This window comes from Pan troglodytes, chromosome 4 (assembly GCF_028858775.2).
Source record: "Pan troglodytes isolate AG18354 chromosome 4, NHGRI_mPanTro3-v2.0_pri, whole genome shotgun sequence".
In the NCBI taxonomy this organism is placed as follows: Eukaryota; Metazoa; Chordata; class Mammalia; order Primates; family Hominidae; genus Pan; species Pan troglodytes.
In genome coordinates this window covers 163,463,010-163,481,316 of record NC_072402.2, presented here as the reverse complement: position 1 = coordinate 163,481,316, position 18,307 = coordinate 163,463,010, and the positions used below count along the sequence as shown (strand labels likewise).

Here is an 18,307-nt window from a genome sequence, read left to right as displayed (position 1 = left end):
ATGAAAAACAGTAGCACTTATATATACCAACAGCAAACAACCTGATAAAGGAATCAAGAAAGCAATCCCATTTACAATAGCTACAAATAATTTACAATACATAAAAATCAATTTAGCTAAATAAGTAAAAAATTTATACAAGAAAAATGATAAAACACTGATGAAATAAAATGAAGAGGACACACAAAAGTAGAAGGGTATATCATGCTTATGAATTGGGATAACATCATTAGTGAAAATGAAAATTATACCCCAAACTGCAGATTTAATGTAATCCCTAACAAAACACCAATAATATTCTTCACAGAAATAGAAAAAAAATTTTGAAAATTTACATGAAACCACCCAAAAAGACCCCAAAGAGCAAAAGCAATACTGAGAAAAAAGAACACAACTTCAGGAATCACACTACCTAACTTCAAAAAATACAACAGCGCTATAGTAACCGAACCAGCATGGTACTGTAATGAAAACAGACACACAGCATGGTACTGTAATGAAAACAGATATACAGATACACAGATACACAAATTAGAGAACTCAAAGATAAATTCACATCTTTACAGTCAACTCGTTTTTAACAAAGGCACCAAGAACTTACAAAAGGGAAAGAACCGCTTCTTCAGTAAGTGGTGCTGGGAAAACTGGATAACCAGATGCAAAAGAATGAAACTAGATTCCTATCTCTCACCATATAAAGAAATCAAACAAATCAAAGTAGGTTAAAGTTTTAAATATGACATCTCAACTATGAAGTGTCCAGAAGAAAATATACAGAAAATGCTTTAGGAAATTGGTCTAAGTGAAGATTTTATTGGTAAGACTTTAAAAGTACAGGCAATAAAAAATATGCAAATGTGACTATATCAAACTAAAAAGCTTATGCATGGCAAAGAAAACACTCAGCAGAGTGAAAAGTCAACCCTGTTTAATGGGAGAAAATATTTGCAAACCATTTATATAAGAAGCTAATATGCAGAATATATAAGGAGCTTAAATACATCAATAACAACAACAAAAAAAATCCAATTCAAAAATGGGCAAAAGTTCTGAACAGACCTCTCTTAAAAGAGGACATACAGTCAGGCATGGAAGCTTATGGTTGTAACCCCATCACTTCGGGAGGCCGGGGGGGGCGGGGGCGGGGGCGGTGTAACACCTGAGGTCAGGAGTTCGAGACCAGCCTGGCCAACATGGTGAAACCCCATCTCTGCTAATAATACAAAAATTAGCTGGGCCTGGTGGTGCGTGCCTGTAATCCTAGCTACTCAGGAGGCTGAGGCAGAAGAATCGCTTGAACCTGGGAGGTGGAGGTTGCAGTGAGCCGAGATCACGCCACTGCACTTCAGCCTGGGTGACAAGAGCAAAACTCTGTCTCCAAAAAAAAAAAAAAAGACATACAAATGCATACAAATGGCCAAAAGGCATATAATAAAATGCTCAACATCAGTAATCACATGAAAAATGCAAATTCAAATAACATGAGATATCATCTCATTTCAGTTAAAATGGCCTTCATAAAAAAGACAGGGAATAGCAGACGCTGGCAAGGATGTTGAGAAAGGGGAACCCTCATACACTGTTGGGAATGCAACTTAGTACAGCTACTATGAGGTATAGTATGGAAGTTCCTGAAAAAGTAAAACTAGACCTACCATATGATCCAGCAATTTCACTCCAGGGTATATATCCAAAATAAAGGAGTTCAATATATATATAAAAAAAATTGTGCTCCCATGTTTATTGAAGCCATATTCACAATAGCCAAATCACGAAATTAACCTTCATTGGTGAAGTGTCCACCAATGAATAAAGAAAGAAAATGTGGTATATATACACAATGAATTATTCAGCCATTAAAAAAGAATAATATCTTGCCATTTGCAGCACTGTGGATGGAATGAGAGGTTATTATGTAAAGTGAAATAGGCACAGAAAAACAAATATCACATGTTCTTACTCATGTAGAAGCTTAAAAAAGTAGATCTCATGAAGATAGAGAGTAGAATGGTTATCAGAGGACAGGAAGGGTAGGGGGAAGAAAGGAATAAAGAGAAGGTGATTAATGTGTATAGGTACAAAATACAGTTTGATAGAAGAAATAAGACTTAGTGTTTGCTAGATCAGCAGAGTGACAATAGTTTAAAATAATCTATTGTATATTCCAAAATAGCAAGAAGATAATAATTTTAATGTTCCTTACATAAGGAAAATACAAATATTTAATTTGATGACTATTCCAGTTACACTAATTTGTTACAAATTATATGAATATATTAAATTATATGTACCCCTAAAATATGTATATTATGTCTCAATAAAATATAAAAAGATCAAATGAAAGATATAATATGTATGAATTAGAAGACTCAATAGTATAAAGATGCCAATTTTTTACAATTGTTTTCTAAACTTTCTACAATTTGATTTAAAATATCACAGGAATGTTTACAAAGAAATTGACAATTTATTTCTAAAATGTATACAAAGTTGGGATAGACAGAATTCTAAAGATGTCTCCCGAGTTTTGTTTTCCTGCTTTAGTTGCTGGGACTATAAATATGATGAGATACCATGCCTATGATAAGGTTACACAAAAAAGTGGATTTTGAAGATGTAATTAAGGTCACTAATCAGTTGCTTTGAGTCCATCAAAAAGGTGAATATAATCTAATCCTATGAGCACTTTTAAAAACACAAAACTTTTTTCTGGCTAGTAGCAGAATAAGTAGTTAGAAATTTGAATCAAGAGAGGAACTGACACACTGTTCCTAATATTAGAGGTTCACATGGAAAAGACCTGGAAACAGCCACTATGAACTAAGAACAACCACCAGATTAAAATGCAAAGATATTGGAATCTCAGTTACAGAACCACAAGTAAATAACGCCTACCAACAACAAGTATTACCCCCAGAAGATTTTTCCCCAGAGACTACAAATGAGAACTCAGCCTGGCTATTTCCTTGATGTCAGCCTTAAGCAGAGAACCAAGACACTCCATGCTGGAATTCTGACCTATAGAAGTCTACTAAATGGGTGTTATTTTAAACCAATAAATTCATATGCAACCAGGAAAACCTAATACAGAAATGCAATAGTCCAAAAGTATGTATGACGTTTTAAAACAAAAAGAATAAAATAGGACTGGACTTGGCCTATCAGAAATGAAGAAAATTATAAAAGCTATAGTAATTAAGAGATTGTGATCATGCTGCTAGTGCAACTAAAGATAATCCCCAGAAACTGACCCATTGATATTCTGAATTTGCTTTATCGTTCAGGTAGTATTGTACGTAACTGAGGAGAGGAAGATCAATTCAAATAAATTGTATAAGAATTCTTAGTCACCCATACTAGAAAAAAATAAAATTTATTCAAAACTTCTTACTATACAGACACATCAACTTTAGATAGATAAAAATTCTAAAATGTCAGAAGTCAAAACTATAAAACTTTATAAAAAATATAGGTAGATATCTTTATGACCTCAGAGAGAGTCTCTAACAAAACTGATAAAATACCATACAAAAAATATACAGCAACCATATTGAAACAATACAGCACTACAGAAGTAGGTACAGCCACAAAACCTTCTGTTCCTCAAAAGATCCCTTTAAGAAAGAAAAGCTACAGTGTTGGAATATATTTATAAAAGTTAACTGAAAACCACAGGTACTCGAAAAAAATTAAAAAAAAAAAAAAGAAATTCAAAGTCAGTTAAAAAAAAAAAAGCCCAGAAAGTCAACATTTTAAATAGGTAAATGATTAACAGATATCATACAGAAGAGAAAAAAAGAAGGCAAAAAGAAGTTCTTCAACTATAAGGAAGGATATGCAAATTGAGATGAAAACAATATACTTTTTTTTTGCCCATTATATTGGCACAAATTAACAAGTATGACAGCAGCAAGTACTGCTTAGATTGTGTATAAACATAGCTCTTATATGCACACTGCAAATGAGAATGAAAATTGGCACCAATACTTTGAGAAATAATCTGACATTATTTTAGAACATTAAAGATACTCAAGCTGTAAGACTCAAGAACCCCATCATTAAAATATGCCAAAGCACCAGCTGAGCCTGGCTCCCAGTACAACTTATTTTCTACCTCACCTTCCTCTTTTCCTTCAAAAACTAAGTTCAAATGCTGCCTCTCTGCCTCTGCTCACCTAGTTCCCTTCTTTGCTCTTATTTTTTCCTCTTTCTTCTTTCCCTTTCTCTGGGCACAAATCCTACCTATACATAAAAGACAGTTTAGTCTATAAGAAAAATAAGCATCCATCATTCAACAAACATATATTGAGCAAGTCACTCTGCGCCAAGAATTGAGAGCATGACAGTGAATGAGATAAACACGTCCTCTACCTTGTGTCTCTTGCTTTCCAAAAAGTGACTAGGTGGTTGGTGTGGAGACAATAAACCAGTAAATCAAATAAATTAAGATTGTCCCGAGAAAAGTAAATATGGTGATGTTATCTGTGAAAACAATGATTGTGGAAGTAGAAATGTATGTTAACTACAATGGGTCCTGAGGAAGTCAGTTTTAAAAGTCAGTTTAAAAAAAAAAAAAAGAAAAAAAAAAAACCCAGCAAATCAACATTGTTAGGCATTTCCTTCCTTAAGATTCCAAACTTCTAGCCAGGTGTGGTGGCTCATATCTGTAATCCCAGCACTTTGGGAGACCGAGGCAGGTGGATCACCTAAGGTGAGGAGTTTGAGACCAGCCTGGTCAACATGGTGAAACCCAGTCTCTACTAAAAATACAAAAATTAACCAGGCGTGGTGGCAGGCACTTGTAATTCCTACTCGGGAGGCTGAGGTGGGAGAATTGCTTGAACCCAGGAGGCAGAGGCTACAGTGAGCCGAGATCGTGCCACTGCACTCCAGCCTGCGTGACAGAGTAAGACCTCATCACAAAAGAAAAAAAAATATTCCAAACTTCCAATAATATGCACACATATGTACGCAAACAGGCATGTGTACACGCACGTCTCCTATTCAAGACTCTCAGCTTCTGATTAGTCCAAATTTGATTCATCATTCTGTTTGTAGTGAGGTACCTCATTATGCTACTCATAGGGAATAAATAAATACTAACTGAACAAATGCATACAGTAACTAGTCACTAAGTATCTTTCTTCTGTATTGCTAAGTTTGCAGTGCTACCAGATGAACTGGGGTTGAAGCTTCTCTGCCTTCTCCAACATCATCTTCTGCCATAAAAGCTTGGTTGCCCTTTAGTCTTCCCCTGTACTGAATGGTTTGGAGGACATGGACATTTTTCTCAAAAAAAAAAAAAAAAAAAAAATCTCTGACACTGACACAGACCTTAGGAATCTGAAGGCAAATTATAAATGAAGGTTGGGGACCAGCAAATTCTAATCAATGTACATAGATAGAGATATCAGTTTGTGTTGTTCCTGCTATTTTATCTACTAATAGGAACGTTTTAAAAATGCTTAGGGTAAAAATACTTAACTTTTCATTGTAATGGCCATATTTTTTAAAAGTAATTCTATGAATTTCTGATCATTTATGCAGATAATACATTTATTTTTGAACCAATAATATGTTTTCTATAAGATTTTCAAGCTCTCATTCTATGATAGTAAAATTGCTTTCCAGGAATGTGATATTCATTTGTATACACCCTGGTTGTCTCTGAGATTGCTTATGTCTGGACTACACAAAGGAGAGATTTCCATTTTAAAGTATTTGCCATGTTACAAAGCAAAAATGTTAAAAACCCACACAAAAACACAAAAAGGAAATCTTTATTTTTAATTTTCACTCTTTTATGTAACTGAAGTTAAATTATTTTCGTATGCTCATTATTCTTTTGTAGTTGTTATGCTTTGAGATCTATTTACCATGTTGACTCTTAAAGAAAAAGACATTGGTTCTTTTAAAATTTATCTTTAATTCTGGAATTTTAGAAAAGTATTTTCTTAGTTTGTTATTTGTCATTTAACTTGGCTACTGATTACTTTTTGATGTATAAATGTGTATACATTTTAATTCAAATATGTTGATCTTTCCCTTGGATTTGTCTCCGTTGCTTGAATGCTTAAAAAGTTTGTTTATGCCTAGAAGACCAGAGATCACAAAAAGTAATTATCTAAATTATCATTTCATTTTTGTAAGATTTCAGCTTTACATTTACTCTAAGTTGACTCCTTTAGTCTATGATTTTAGCTTGTCTCCTCCTTGATTTTATTTTGTTATATGATGTCAGTGAGTCTACGTTTTTGTCCCTCCTAAAGACACTCAATAACTCCATTTATTTAGTCATTCTTTTGTGAAAGCTTTGTGATATTTTCTTTCTTTCGAGATGCAGTCTCACTCTGTCACCCAGGCTGGAGTGCAGTGGCACTGTCTCGGCTCACTGCAACCTCCGCCTCCCGTGTTCAAGTGTTTCCCTTGCCTCAGCCTCCGGAGTAGCTGGGACTACAGGTTCCCACTACCATGCCCAGCTAATTTTCTTTTGTATTTTTAATAGAGACAGGGTTTTGCCATGTTGGCCAGGCTGGTCTTGAACTCCTGACCTCAAGTGATCTGCCTGCCTTGGGCTCCCAAAATGCTGGGATTACAGGTGTGACCCACCGCACCCAGCCTGTGATGCTTTTTCTTTTTTCTTTCTTTTTTTTTTTTTTTTTTTTGAGACAGAGTCTCGCTCTCGCTCTCGCCCAGCCTGGAGTGTAGTGGCGCGATCTTGGCTCACTGCAAGCTCCGCCTCCCAGGTTCACGCCATTCTCCTGCCTCAGCCTCCCAAGTAGCTGGGACCACAGGCACCCGCTACCATGCCCGGTTAATTTTTTTGTATTTTTAGTAGAGACGGGGTTTCACCATGTTAGCCAGGATGGTCTCGATCTCCTGACCTCGTGATCCGCCCGCCTCGGCCTCCCAAAGTGCTGGGATTACAGGCGTGAGCCACCGCGCCCGGCCGATATTTTCTTAATTGGACACATATTGTCTTCATAGGCATGCACACATATCTATGTTTCTGTGTTTTCTGCTCACTCTTTTGATATGCTTGCATGTACTGCTGTTCAATGTATGTCTCTTTAATATGTTTCAACATATTTAGAATATATTTTGAAATACATTTTAAAGCATGCTTAGTCACTTCATTTCTATTTCTCTTTTATGGAATGTTGATATATTTTGGCAATGTAGATAATTTTATCTTTTTGACAAATCTTTCCTCAACTAAATCACCTGTTTATTTAATTATTGTCACTAAGAATTACAAGCAAATACAAAAATAAAAAAAAACCTTCTTGGCAATTTAAAAAATAATGATGGTCATAAAACAACATATAGCCCTAAAAATAAACCTTTCTTCAGCAGTCAAAGAATTCCTAAGTTAAACTTTACTGTTCTTTACATAATGACTTAATGTTTGAGTTATGGATCTAAAGTATGCCCATAAACACGTCACTTGAAACCTGTGGTAAGCGAGCAGTGCCCTGGCATCCATCCCCAGAATGCTTTTAAAACTACCATGTTGGTGCTCGGTATCCTAGTGCACACACCTTGCAAGTATGGGTGCCATGAGTCTGACTACCAGTTCCAGCGGACGAGCTGAATGAATCACAACAGTTACTATTGCTGCTGGGACAGCTGCAATTGATTATCGAGCTTACAAAAGGTTTTATGTTAAAGATCATCGAAATAAAGCTATGATAAACCTTCACATCCAGAAAGACAACCCCAAGATAGTACATGCTTTTGACATGGAGGATTTGGGAGATAAAGCTATATGATACTGCCATTGTTGGAGGTCCAGAAAGTTCCCATTGTGTGATGGATCTCACACAAAACAAAACGAAGAGACTGGAGACAATGTGAGACCTCTGATCATCAAGAAAAAAGAAACTTAAATGGACACTTTTCATGATGCAAATCGAGTTGTTATGAAGTTACCTGATTGTTTAGTGAGAATAACTACCACCTCTGTGTAATTCACCTCCCCTGGATTCTAAATGTGGTATACTGCAAACTGCAGCTTTCACGTTCATGGCACTTGTCTTAGTTGTTGAAACACCGTGGTGCACATTTGTTTAAACAAAAAAAATAAAAAGGAAAAAGGGAAAACCAACCTCATGGCCTGTGGGTTATTTTGGTCTTGTAAAGATCCGTTTCTTTAAAGTATTGACATATAGAGTTGTATCTTATATAGAATGTAGTTGTATCTTAAAGTCAACACATTAAATTCTTCTCAAAATTAAAAAAAAAAAACCTACTATGCCACTCTCCAATATTTTTTCAATATAATGAGTAAGGTGTTAACGAGGGATTGAATAGAACTAAATGCCCATTAAATAATATGGGATCGCCATTACAGGAAAAGTGTCATTATTTTGCATTTAGACCATTCCTAGCAACAATGGAGAGTCAAGGGGGTGGGGAAGGAAACTAAGGAAAGGAAGCTGGGAAAGACAGGGAAATGGCAAGAAAGCAGAAGTGGATTGTAGATGTGGGCTTTTGAAAGGAAGTGATGAGAGGTGATCCTCAACACTGCGGCTTTCAGAACTTCAGGCATCCCTGCCCCCCAAGTGGAGTGGAGAAGAGAATTACAAATCGAGCATAGTACTCTGTTATGTAGATGTTTTATTCTAACAAGGAGTGTTGCATTTAAATATAATGCTGTTTGCTTTGTGCAAAACTGAAACTGAAACATTTGTAAAGGGTTCTTTGTACTGTTTCTAATCTATAATTTAACAGATTTGTTCCACCAGAACAAACATTTGCTGAATGTCATGGAAATGGTTTTGAAAAGTATAAGTGTCAGCAAGATCGCCTCTGAACACAACACTCGAACAAGGCAGCAACTATATACTGAACACACAGACCCACCCACAAAATGGGCAGTGTTTCAGCTATAGTCAGTATTCTTTCAAACACTTTCCTTTTTTCTGTCCTTAGGACATGCCTTCAAACTCTTCCACATATTCTGCACAAGCAAGAGGCATTAATCACACAAATCTACATGTCCATTTATCCAGAATTTTGCCTATGATCCATCCTTTGAATAACTTATACTCTTGACCTTTCTGATCAATAAGATGAATGATAAAGGCAAAGGCTTGTGGTTTACATCTTCGTAGAAATTGCCGTCTCTTCTGAGTAGTTAAAATAAATAATTCCTTTGGTGTTATTCATTGCCTCCTGCAAGCAATATTTGTATGTGTGTGGGAGCGAGATGCACTGTATCTTCTTACCTTTGATGTTTGGTCTTGTTTTGGGGCTGCTCTTTTGACAAGCTTTCAAAAGCCCCCTACTATGAATGTCGAATTAAGTGCCCTTATAAATATGCATGAACATAAACCTCATATACTCATTTTGGTGGCTACTCACTGTGCTGGGTTGCCCTGGAAGCCATTCCAAATGGTTTTGATTTTGCGTTTGAGATTCTTAATGGTGGTAATTATCTGTTGCAGCCATGCAGTACCAAATATGATGCGTGTTAGAGATACTTTAAAAAATAATAATAAAAGCGACTAAAGATGCTAATTCCCACATTTTAGTTCCTACAGGGCAATTAGCCCCTAGTAATGATGTTTATATTTATATGCAAATGTTTCAGGAAAAATGAATCTTAACAGAGACTTCATATCAATACTATTGGGAGATGAGAGCATTCCATCTGTCTGTAGAAAATGCCTGTCATTAGCTCTCCATGCAGCCTATTTCTGTAATAGAAACTATTTAATCTTAAGTAATTCATTCTTCATTTTGTATTTTCCCTTCCTTCTGTTCTTTTATTAAGACTCTTAGCTAATGTACAGTATGTGCAGCTCTTCAGGGCCTACACATAGGTGTCTTGCCACATTTTTTTCTGAGTATCAGCTGTTCCTTGAATTACTACCTAACATAGTCACCATTACTCATTTTGAAATAATAATCAAGTAACCAAAGCAGGCTTCTCAGGGGGCACTCACTGGTTAATATCCTCTGATGTAGAAATTACAACAACATACATAGACGGAAATGTAATGAAGAAGCAAAGTTCTAAATTACAGCTGTAGCTTTTGACTAGCTTCTGGCTAACAAAAAAAAGTGCAAGAAAAATTGCTTCTTCTTGCACAGGTGAGGAAATTGAAGCTTTAAGACATCTCATGAACTCCTTGTCTAGTCAGAGTTAGGGAGCAGGCTCAGTCTAGAATCAACCTCATTTTGCAACGCGTTCTACTCCAAGACAATCTCAATATGGAGGGTCCTGTCATAACTAATCATTTTTTCCGTATTCTTTTTGTTTCCCCAAGACATTTTAAACTACTAATTGGCAATTCAGTTACTTGGGTAGTATCACTGAATATACAGCTTATCTTAGATATATTCTCTTACAGAGGAATAAAGTGGACATCTATTATATCATTTAAGAATCATTATTTTGCTACATGTTTGATTGAGATCAGCAAAGAATAGGGTTTTTTTTTTTAGCTACTAGAAACAGAATCTCTAACTCCATGATTACATAAGACAGAATTGTTAACTGCATATAGAATTACAGAGTTCAACCTAATACTGTGAAAATGCTTAAGAGTTCAAATTTTATTTAGGATAATGAAAACATGGGGGAAAAAAGTCAAATAGCAGCATAGGAAGAATATGATGTCATATTTACACCATCTCTATGGTAAAAATTCCTTGAAGAACAGTAACACGTAAAGGCAAGGGTAGAAATTGGTGAATCTACTATGCTTAATCAAATTTAGGTATATGGTAATTACTTACAGCTTTCCATAGTAAAAGATGTACCCATTTGACATTTGTCTTTTTCCCCTTTAACCTAGAACAAAGAAGCAAACCACCCCCAAATTTCTAAATAAGGACCAAAATACCTCAAATAGTACTATATTTCAAAACACAGATGCTCATTGTCACTCCCTGTCAAAACCTGGAATGAAGAAGTCTGGGAAAGGGAGAAATTCAGCATCCTGCCAGTGGAAAATCTCATTAGAAACTCTAGAGATTTATCTGTCACTCTGACAAGATAATTTGATTTTAAATTTCATCACTGCTAGCCCTAATTTTAAAAATTAAATTGGAAAAAAAAGTGACTTCTTCTTCTCCCATATAATGAATAATAGGATAATATGAATCAAAATCAAGAGTGCCATTAATCAGAAATTACAAGAAAAAAATTGAAAAATTTTCGAGTTTGAGGGAAATAGAAAAGAAGTCCTCCTCCCTCACTCGTACCCACCAATCATGGAACTGGAATGAAGATCATTTAAAAGAGATTCCTTAGGCAGCTCAACTTAAAGCTTCAAAAGTTATCTTATCAATGCAGAATTTTACTACTTTCTTACAAAGTCTGGACTCCTTCAAAGGAGCAGCACTTATCCAAACCCCATCCTGAGCCTTTTTTAGTGCATCAGTATCCCAATTCATTCCTGAATGAGTGTTTCAGACAGCAGACACAACACGGTAAGATGTCATAAACATGCCTTTATTTTCAGGTGTGTTACAGTTAGCCAAGAAGCTAAAAATAAACCTTATAAAAATCCAGTCCCTTCTCTTCCTCAAGAATGAGACAAACAATTTAATGCCAGCGATTGATACACTTTCAAAAGTTGATCTACTTGAAGATCATCTTTTGCTTTTGCAGTCATATTTCTGTGTGGTATCTCAGAACTCAAGTATGCTCAGTTTCAGGGAGATCATCAAACAACTCATTAAACAGAATAGAATTCTATCCAAACCAAAATGCAACAGAGTGCCATAACTTGAGGATTGCTTTTTACATTTTTAGATGACCTACTTCACACACTTTCCAAATATTAAAATTTCTAAAGAATGAAGATTTAATGTCAGCTTGCTTGTTAGGGAATTGAGTTCAAGAAAGGTGAACGGCAGAATGTTTTAATATGAAGTTGAAAAGTCAGGGGCACCTACTCTCTAGCCTCTCCATTTAGCAGGACCAGCTCTGATTGGCTCATTTTCCAAAAGGATTGCCTCCTGGAATGTTTACTTTTTCTTTAAGGGAGCTGTGTTTCTCATGCCTGGTACTTGTCACTCTTTAAGTCCTAGTTTCAAGTCTCTCCCTGCCACATTTCTTACAGGTAAATGAAGAGACAAACTATATTCCATTACTTAATAAAACATCACTGTGGTTTCCTGTAGGAAGTAGGCCAACTGTGAAATAGCCTCTCTCTTAACTGAAATTTAGAACCAAAATGCCTCACACAATTTAATATTTGCACGCTTTAGACTATCCTGGTTCTACTCTCTGGGACACCAAGATATTTCAATGATTTAGTGTATTCATATTTTTCAAAAAGTGGTCACACTTTCTACTTGGCAATCTAGGCAGATAAAGACTTTCGATAATGCTTTTCAATATTTAGTGGTAAACGTGTGTAGATTCGTATATATGTACATGTATACACATTTTGTGTATGTTATACAGAATGTGATACAAAATCTAATAAATGGTAATAGCTCTATCGCCAAATATGAATTAAAGAAATCGGGCTAAAAATGTGAATTAGCGTTATTCTTCTTATAAAGAAAATCCAGCAGTAATTATTTTAAACATTGACGTTGTGTCTTGCCCAGATTTTAAAAAGTTAAGAAAAGTATTTACCTTACAAAGTTCTTATGGTTCCTCTCACGACTGGGCAATTTCTCGGGACACCTGCCTGAGTCCTCATCAGCAGTGTGGCTTCAACAGCAACTTCTCACCTGTTATGAAATGTTGTATTTGGAATTTTTAAAAAATCAGAATACAAATATTTTCTTTTCAAATTTTACAATATGTCGATAAATGTTTAAAGATATAACTGCATATATATAGGATTTAGAGTATAAATCAATCCCACAACCTTTTTCTTTTTCCTGGTCATTTGTCACATATAATAAAACGTAGATCGTGGAAAAGTAATATGAAAATAATTGCATAAAGATATGTACTTTTAAAAGGCCTTCATCAGAGATATTCAGCTCTTATTTTCAGGAACAAGCTCCTCAAAGATTTCACCTTCACCTTGAACACAGCAGTGACAAGCCAGTCAAGGTCTACCGAATCCAATTAGAGCAGTTTTCTGGGAAAGGAATTGTGCTTCTTGACAATATTAGGGCAAAATACTGTGTGAGCTGTTTTAACCGTAAGGAGGACAGTGGTAGCTACAATCATCTTTAGACTGTGGCTTAAAACTGTGTCATAAAGCAATGACAGGCACAAAATATCTGTCAAGCTCTATTGGAACCAGTCATTGGCTGTTCCGCCCTACAGGCTGTGGGTTGTACATCCTGTTGTGTAAAATCAGAATGTTTTAGGGGTTAGAAATATTCAGAGCAGTGGACAGAGAAGTCACCATTGTCTGTCATAACTTAAGAGGGGGTAATATTCTGTGAATCTTATTAAAAAAGGACTTTTAAAAAATTTACCAATTCAGAGATTTGAAAAAGGCCGGGCGCGGTGGCTCACGGCTGTAATCCTAGCACTTTGGGATACCAAGGCGGGCGGATTGCCTGAGCTCAGGAGTTCAAGACTAGCCTGAGCAACACAGTGAAACCCTGCCTCTACTAAAATACAAATAATTAGCCAGGCATGGCGTTGTGCGCCAATAGTACCAGCTACTCGCGAGGCTGAGGCAGGAGAACTGCTTGAACCTAGGAGACGGAGGTTGCAGTGAGCCGAGATCACGCTACTGCACTCCAGCCTGGGAGACAGAGAAAGACTCCGTCTCCCCCAAATCCACCAAAAAAATAAAATAAAATAAAATAAATAAAATAAAATAAAATAAAAAATAAAATAAACCTGAAAGGTACCCACTTTTCTCTCACTCCATTACTTCAATAAACCCTGACAAATCCACCTTCTAAATGTCTCCTCTTTTGCCCCTCCCATTACACACTTCCTGCCATTTCCCTCACCATCTCACTTCCCATTAGCTAAATTTTTCTAACTGACTGCCCTTCCTCAGGCCTCTAAACATTCCAACTTTTGGCTTATTCCATATCAGAAATACTTTAGGCTGAGAATCTTAAGGAGAAATAAAATATTCTTTATGATCTGGCCTTGGTCTATTTTGCAGACTCATCTTCTGAGGGTTTCTATCCTTTCCCATTTTGAGGTCCAGCAATACCAAGCCCCACGCAGCCTACAATGACATCTTGTGTGTATTGTTCAGTACGCCCTTTCAGCCACCTAGAAAAGTTCCCATTGCTCATCTAAGCCCTATGTTGAGATGTTACCTTCTCATAGGCCTTTCCACTTTTAACTCCTGAGAAAGTTAATCTGTCCTCTAAGATGCCTCTGTAGCTCTGTCTGCAGTGCGCTTGTCTGTCTAGATGTCTATCATCCCTAATGGAATGAGAATCTTTTGGTCTAAGATCTATAGCATTTGGCCTCAGTTCTGAAATACCCAGCACAGTGCCTGATCTATAGAGGAAATGTGTATTAGATTGAATATAGCGTCTCTTTACTTGCTATTTCCTATAACACTGGAGATAGTTTCTCAATGCTGGGCATTCCCAATGCTTAAAGATCTTTTGAAATTAAGTCCAGATGTGGGGCAGTAAGTGGCTGAGGCCCTAATATTTTGATTCTGTAGTTGCACAGAGTATGTCTCCAAGTGATTAAATCACCCCACCTCCATTATACTATGCTCTCCAAAAACTGCTCAGAATAGTCACAAAATGGAATTTGAGTTCTTTAATGTGCCTTAGGAGAAGTAAGAGTTATTGGAATAAAGTTCTCAGTTTGAACAAGAAATTTATTCACATGGCCTAAAAAACCATGATTGATTATCTACCATGGATGATACTTTTAGAAGTCTATGTAGAAAAAGAAAAAAAAATTGCATTATTTTAAATGTCCAAGGGCCACCCAATTACACATAGGCAAGTCCAATGTATAAATTTCTTCCTCACTGGATTTAGTATCCATAGGTACTACAGGATAGATATTTGTTCTCATTAGGTTAATATTTTCACAGCTAATATTTGGTAAATAAAATCAATGAAACATCTATGCTAGGTTTTGTTTGTCCATGTTAAAGAGGGCCGAATGGAGTGAATCACCTAATTATACCAATACCTTTACTTGCTATTACATGCTGAACGTGCAGCTCTAATATCAATATAAGCTGCATTTGATCAACATGCAGGAGGAATGCAAAGGCACTCTCTGGTTTTTGTAATGCTCTTTTCTACCTTTCGAAATTGAGTGGCTTTAAATAATCCTCCTGAAAGTTCACACCTCACACCCCTTCAAAGCCCAATGCTCACACATGGTAGCATTAGAGGAAGGATTATTAAAGACCCCCATTGGAACTGTGGCCTATTCATTTTCTGTGTAAACCATGGGGTTCCTGTGCAGACAGTGATGTGCCAACACGAACCCAGACAGCTGCTGTACTAAAGCTGCTCTGAGTGCAGGTGGGGAAACAGCTTGTGATATTAACAAGACTAGATCCTTCTTGTGGCTTTCTATAGCCTTTATTTAAAATACAGAGAAATGCTTTCAAAGACTTATTTATAACTGTATCAAGCACAGATTGCACCAACATTATGCTGCAATGAGCACATGTGTTATTCATACTGATATTAAGTATTTTTCTTTTTTGAAATAGCCAAAGAGAAAAAACATGTTTCCTGACGATGGTTTCAGATAGGAGCTACTAAAATCATATCAATGAAACAAACTTGGGTGAAAATAGCTTTTTTGGAATTTAAAAAAATCATGAAAACAAACAAACAAAAAGATTCAGTGTAAACAGAGAAATTGAGACAGAAGAAATGAATTTTTTAAACAAAGGTTTTATGAATATCACAGCTGTCACATGCATTTTTTTCTCCTTCATATAAAGATCATAATTAAATTAGATTTGAATGTTCCACATCACTATGGGTTTGTATTTTTTTCTAACTCCTCAATAAGCCTTAACAGAGTTCTTAATATCGAAAACTTACTAATTGTTTTCCCTAAAGTTTTACTAAGCTCCTACTATGTTCTACAGCTCTGTTAAGTATTATGACCAACATAAAGATATCCAAGCTATGTTTTTGGCCTCCAGAAATGTATACCTCTTTGGAAGGAAAGAAATGTTCGTTAAGTGTCTATGAGCATAAAAAGGGGCAAACATTTTAAAAAGCAGTATGGGCCAAGCGATGTGGGCTCTGCCACTTAGTGCACAATCTTCAGAAATTTATTTTAAATCTCTGGCCTCAGTTTACTTATCTTTAAAATGAGGATCAAACCATTATCTAACTTATAGGTTTTCATCAAGTATTAGAGGAGATAATGCAAGCAAACCGCTTTGAAACGATCTTGGCACATAATAAACATTTAGGAAATAGCTGTTATTATTCTATGGTAATTCATAGAAGGTGGGGGTTATTTGGGGATGACATTGACTAAGGAGCTACACAGAAGAAAATTTATTGCTTTGAGAGCATTGAAAATAATTATTTGATTTAGTCACGGAAGGAGTGACTCAATCACTCCTAGCGGGCATCTCAGGTCTAGGAAAATTATTGAACAAACTTTATGTAACTATGAATGAGCAAGTTGTACATTTTAGAAAGTGATACACTCATAGGACATACAATTGAAAGGAAGGAATGAATTTGTGGAAAGATTTGATGTTAGATTGGTAAATAATATAGAACAGGGACATAAGTAAATACAGTGAAGGACAAAATTCAAATAATTTCTTATCAAGCATTTTCACTCAATCTTTTTCACCCTGTGATTAAACTTGAATAATTCTTACTAAAGTTATCATTTCATTTGACATTTCAATTACATTCACTCCCAACTCAACACCATGAGTTGTTCCACTATTTCTCCATATTCACATTGCTTTAATTCTACTGAATTTCCATAATATCCCTATTTTTCTACAAATTGACCTTTCTTTCTCTTAAGGAATGCATTTTTAGGTTTGGTTATTTCAAATACCTCAAATATCTATCTTAGCCTGAGCATATATGCATACTCTCAGGCTTAACTTTCAAGGGAACTCTGTTTTAACATTGGACATTTATTGGTTTTAAAGCCTTGGGCACTCACTTATTTTCTTCATGTATCAATTTTCCCAATTTTAATAACATTAAAAATGCCTGCTTCATATGCAAGTGGTCATTAAGACAGCTGGTAACAGATCAGACCCTTGAAATTACTATAGAATATAAAATAATTATTATTGTTAATATTCTTCATGTTACTACTTAAAAAAAAAAACCTTTACTTTAGAAAAATGCTTTTAATAAGTCTATTTCAGTCAAATATAATGGCTTAAGTATTTTTTCAAATGGACAGTTAGGCCAACCAACATTACTCTTAAAGAAAGCTCATCTTACTATTGGCAAAAATAAAACCAACATTCAACTCTGTTTTCTTACAAGTAAAGGGGAGACAATTGTTTCAAAATTGGAACCAAATATTTTCAAGATGGAACAATTAACTTTAAAAGCATGAGATATTACATTACAAAATAGAAAATTCTGTATGCAACCTAATTATGAACACATTATTTTTCAAGGATAAGACTGCATATGTTATTTTCTAGATTATATATTTTGAATTGTTAATAAAGATTAAATAAAACCTCAAAATAATTGTAATAAATGTTTGTAATAATTCTGACACCCTATCTTTTGCTACATTCATCCCAGGCTATCAATAAAGTCCTTGGGGAGGAGAATTAATTTCCGTTTACAGAGATCACCTCACTTTTTTCCAAAGAACTGGGAAGAAAGTAAATAACAAATGTTTAATATTTTCTTGTGGATTTAGGCCTAAATATTTTTTAAGGGAAGAAGTGGAAAACTATTGTCTAAGAAAGGATTATAATAAATATCTTTGAAAAGGGAGACAAGACAGTTAAGAAGAACAAAAAGACCATCCCTCAATCCTCATTATTTTGTCTTTTACTTTTCAGCATACAAGTAACGTAATATAAAAGGTAAGAATTGTATCACACATCAAATTAATTCAGAACATGACAGGAAAGGCAGACAAGTGGATGTTTTAGAAATGAATAGAGTTCATGAAGTATTTAATAAGTATTGATCCTGATTTCACCAGGGGGTAAACTACTCTCCGCTACTAAGTTAAGCACTTTTGAGAAAGCTACATCAACTGTAAGGTCGGTAGTTCAACTAATATGCAGCCATGAGCTATTGGTTCAACACTTTCCCTCATCAAGGCAGGGCTTCTCCCACATCCTCCCGCACTGGCTATGGATCCCATTTGAAAATTGAACAGATTAATATTTTTGAATATAGGGCATGAGGGTGGGGTCATCATGGAGAGTCTCAAAATGATGGTATGGAAATAAGC

At 35.5% G+C, this 18,307-nt stretch overlaps 1 protein-coding gene and 1 pseudogene across 10 annotated transcripts in view; one reads left to right on the top strand and one right to left on the bottom strand.

The window, feature by feature from the left end:
- TENM2 (teneurin transmembrane protein 2) overlaps positions 1–18,307 on the bottom strand; it is a 3,953,434-nt gene that overhangs the window by 2,455,107 nt on the left and 1,480,020 nt on the right. For all 10 annotated transcript variants that reach the window (XM_054685270.2, XM_054685273.2, XM_054685274.2 and 7 more), the window contains one exon: positions 12,602–12,699. The gene's annotated coding sequence lies outside the window, so the exon portion shown is untranslated. The remainder of the gene's footprint in view (positions 1–12,601; positions 12,700–18,307) is intronic.
- On the top strand, positions 7,560–7,973 carry LOC129144117 (CDGSH iron-sulfur domain-containing protein 1-like; annotated as a pseudogene).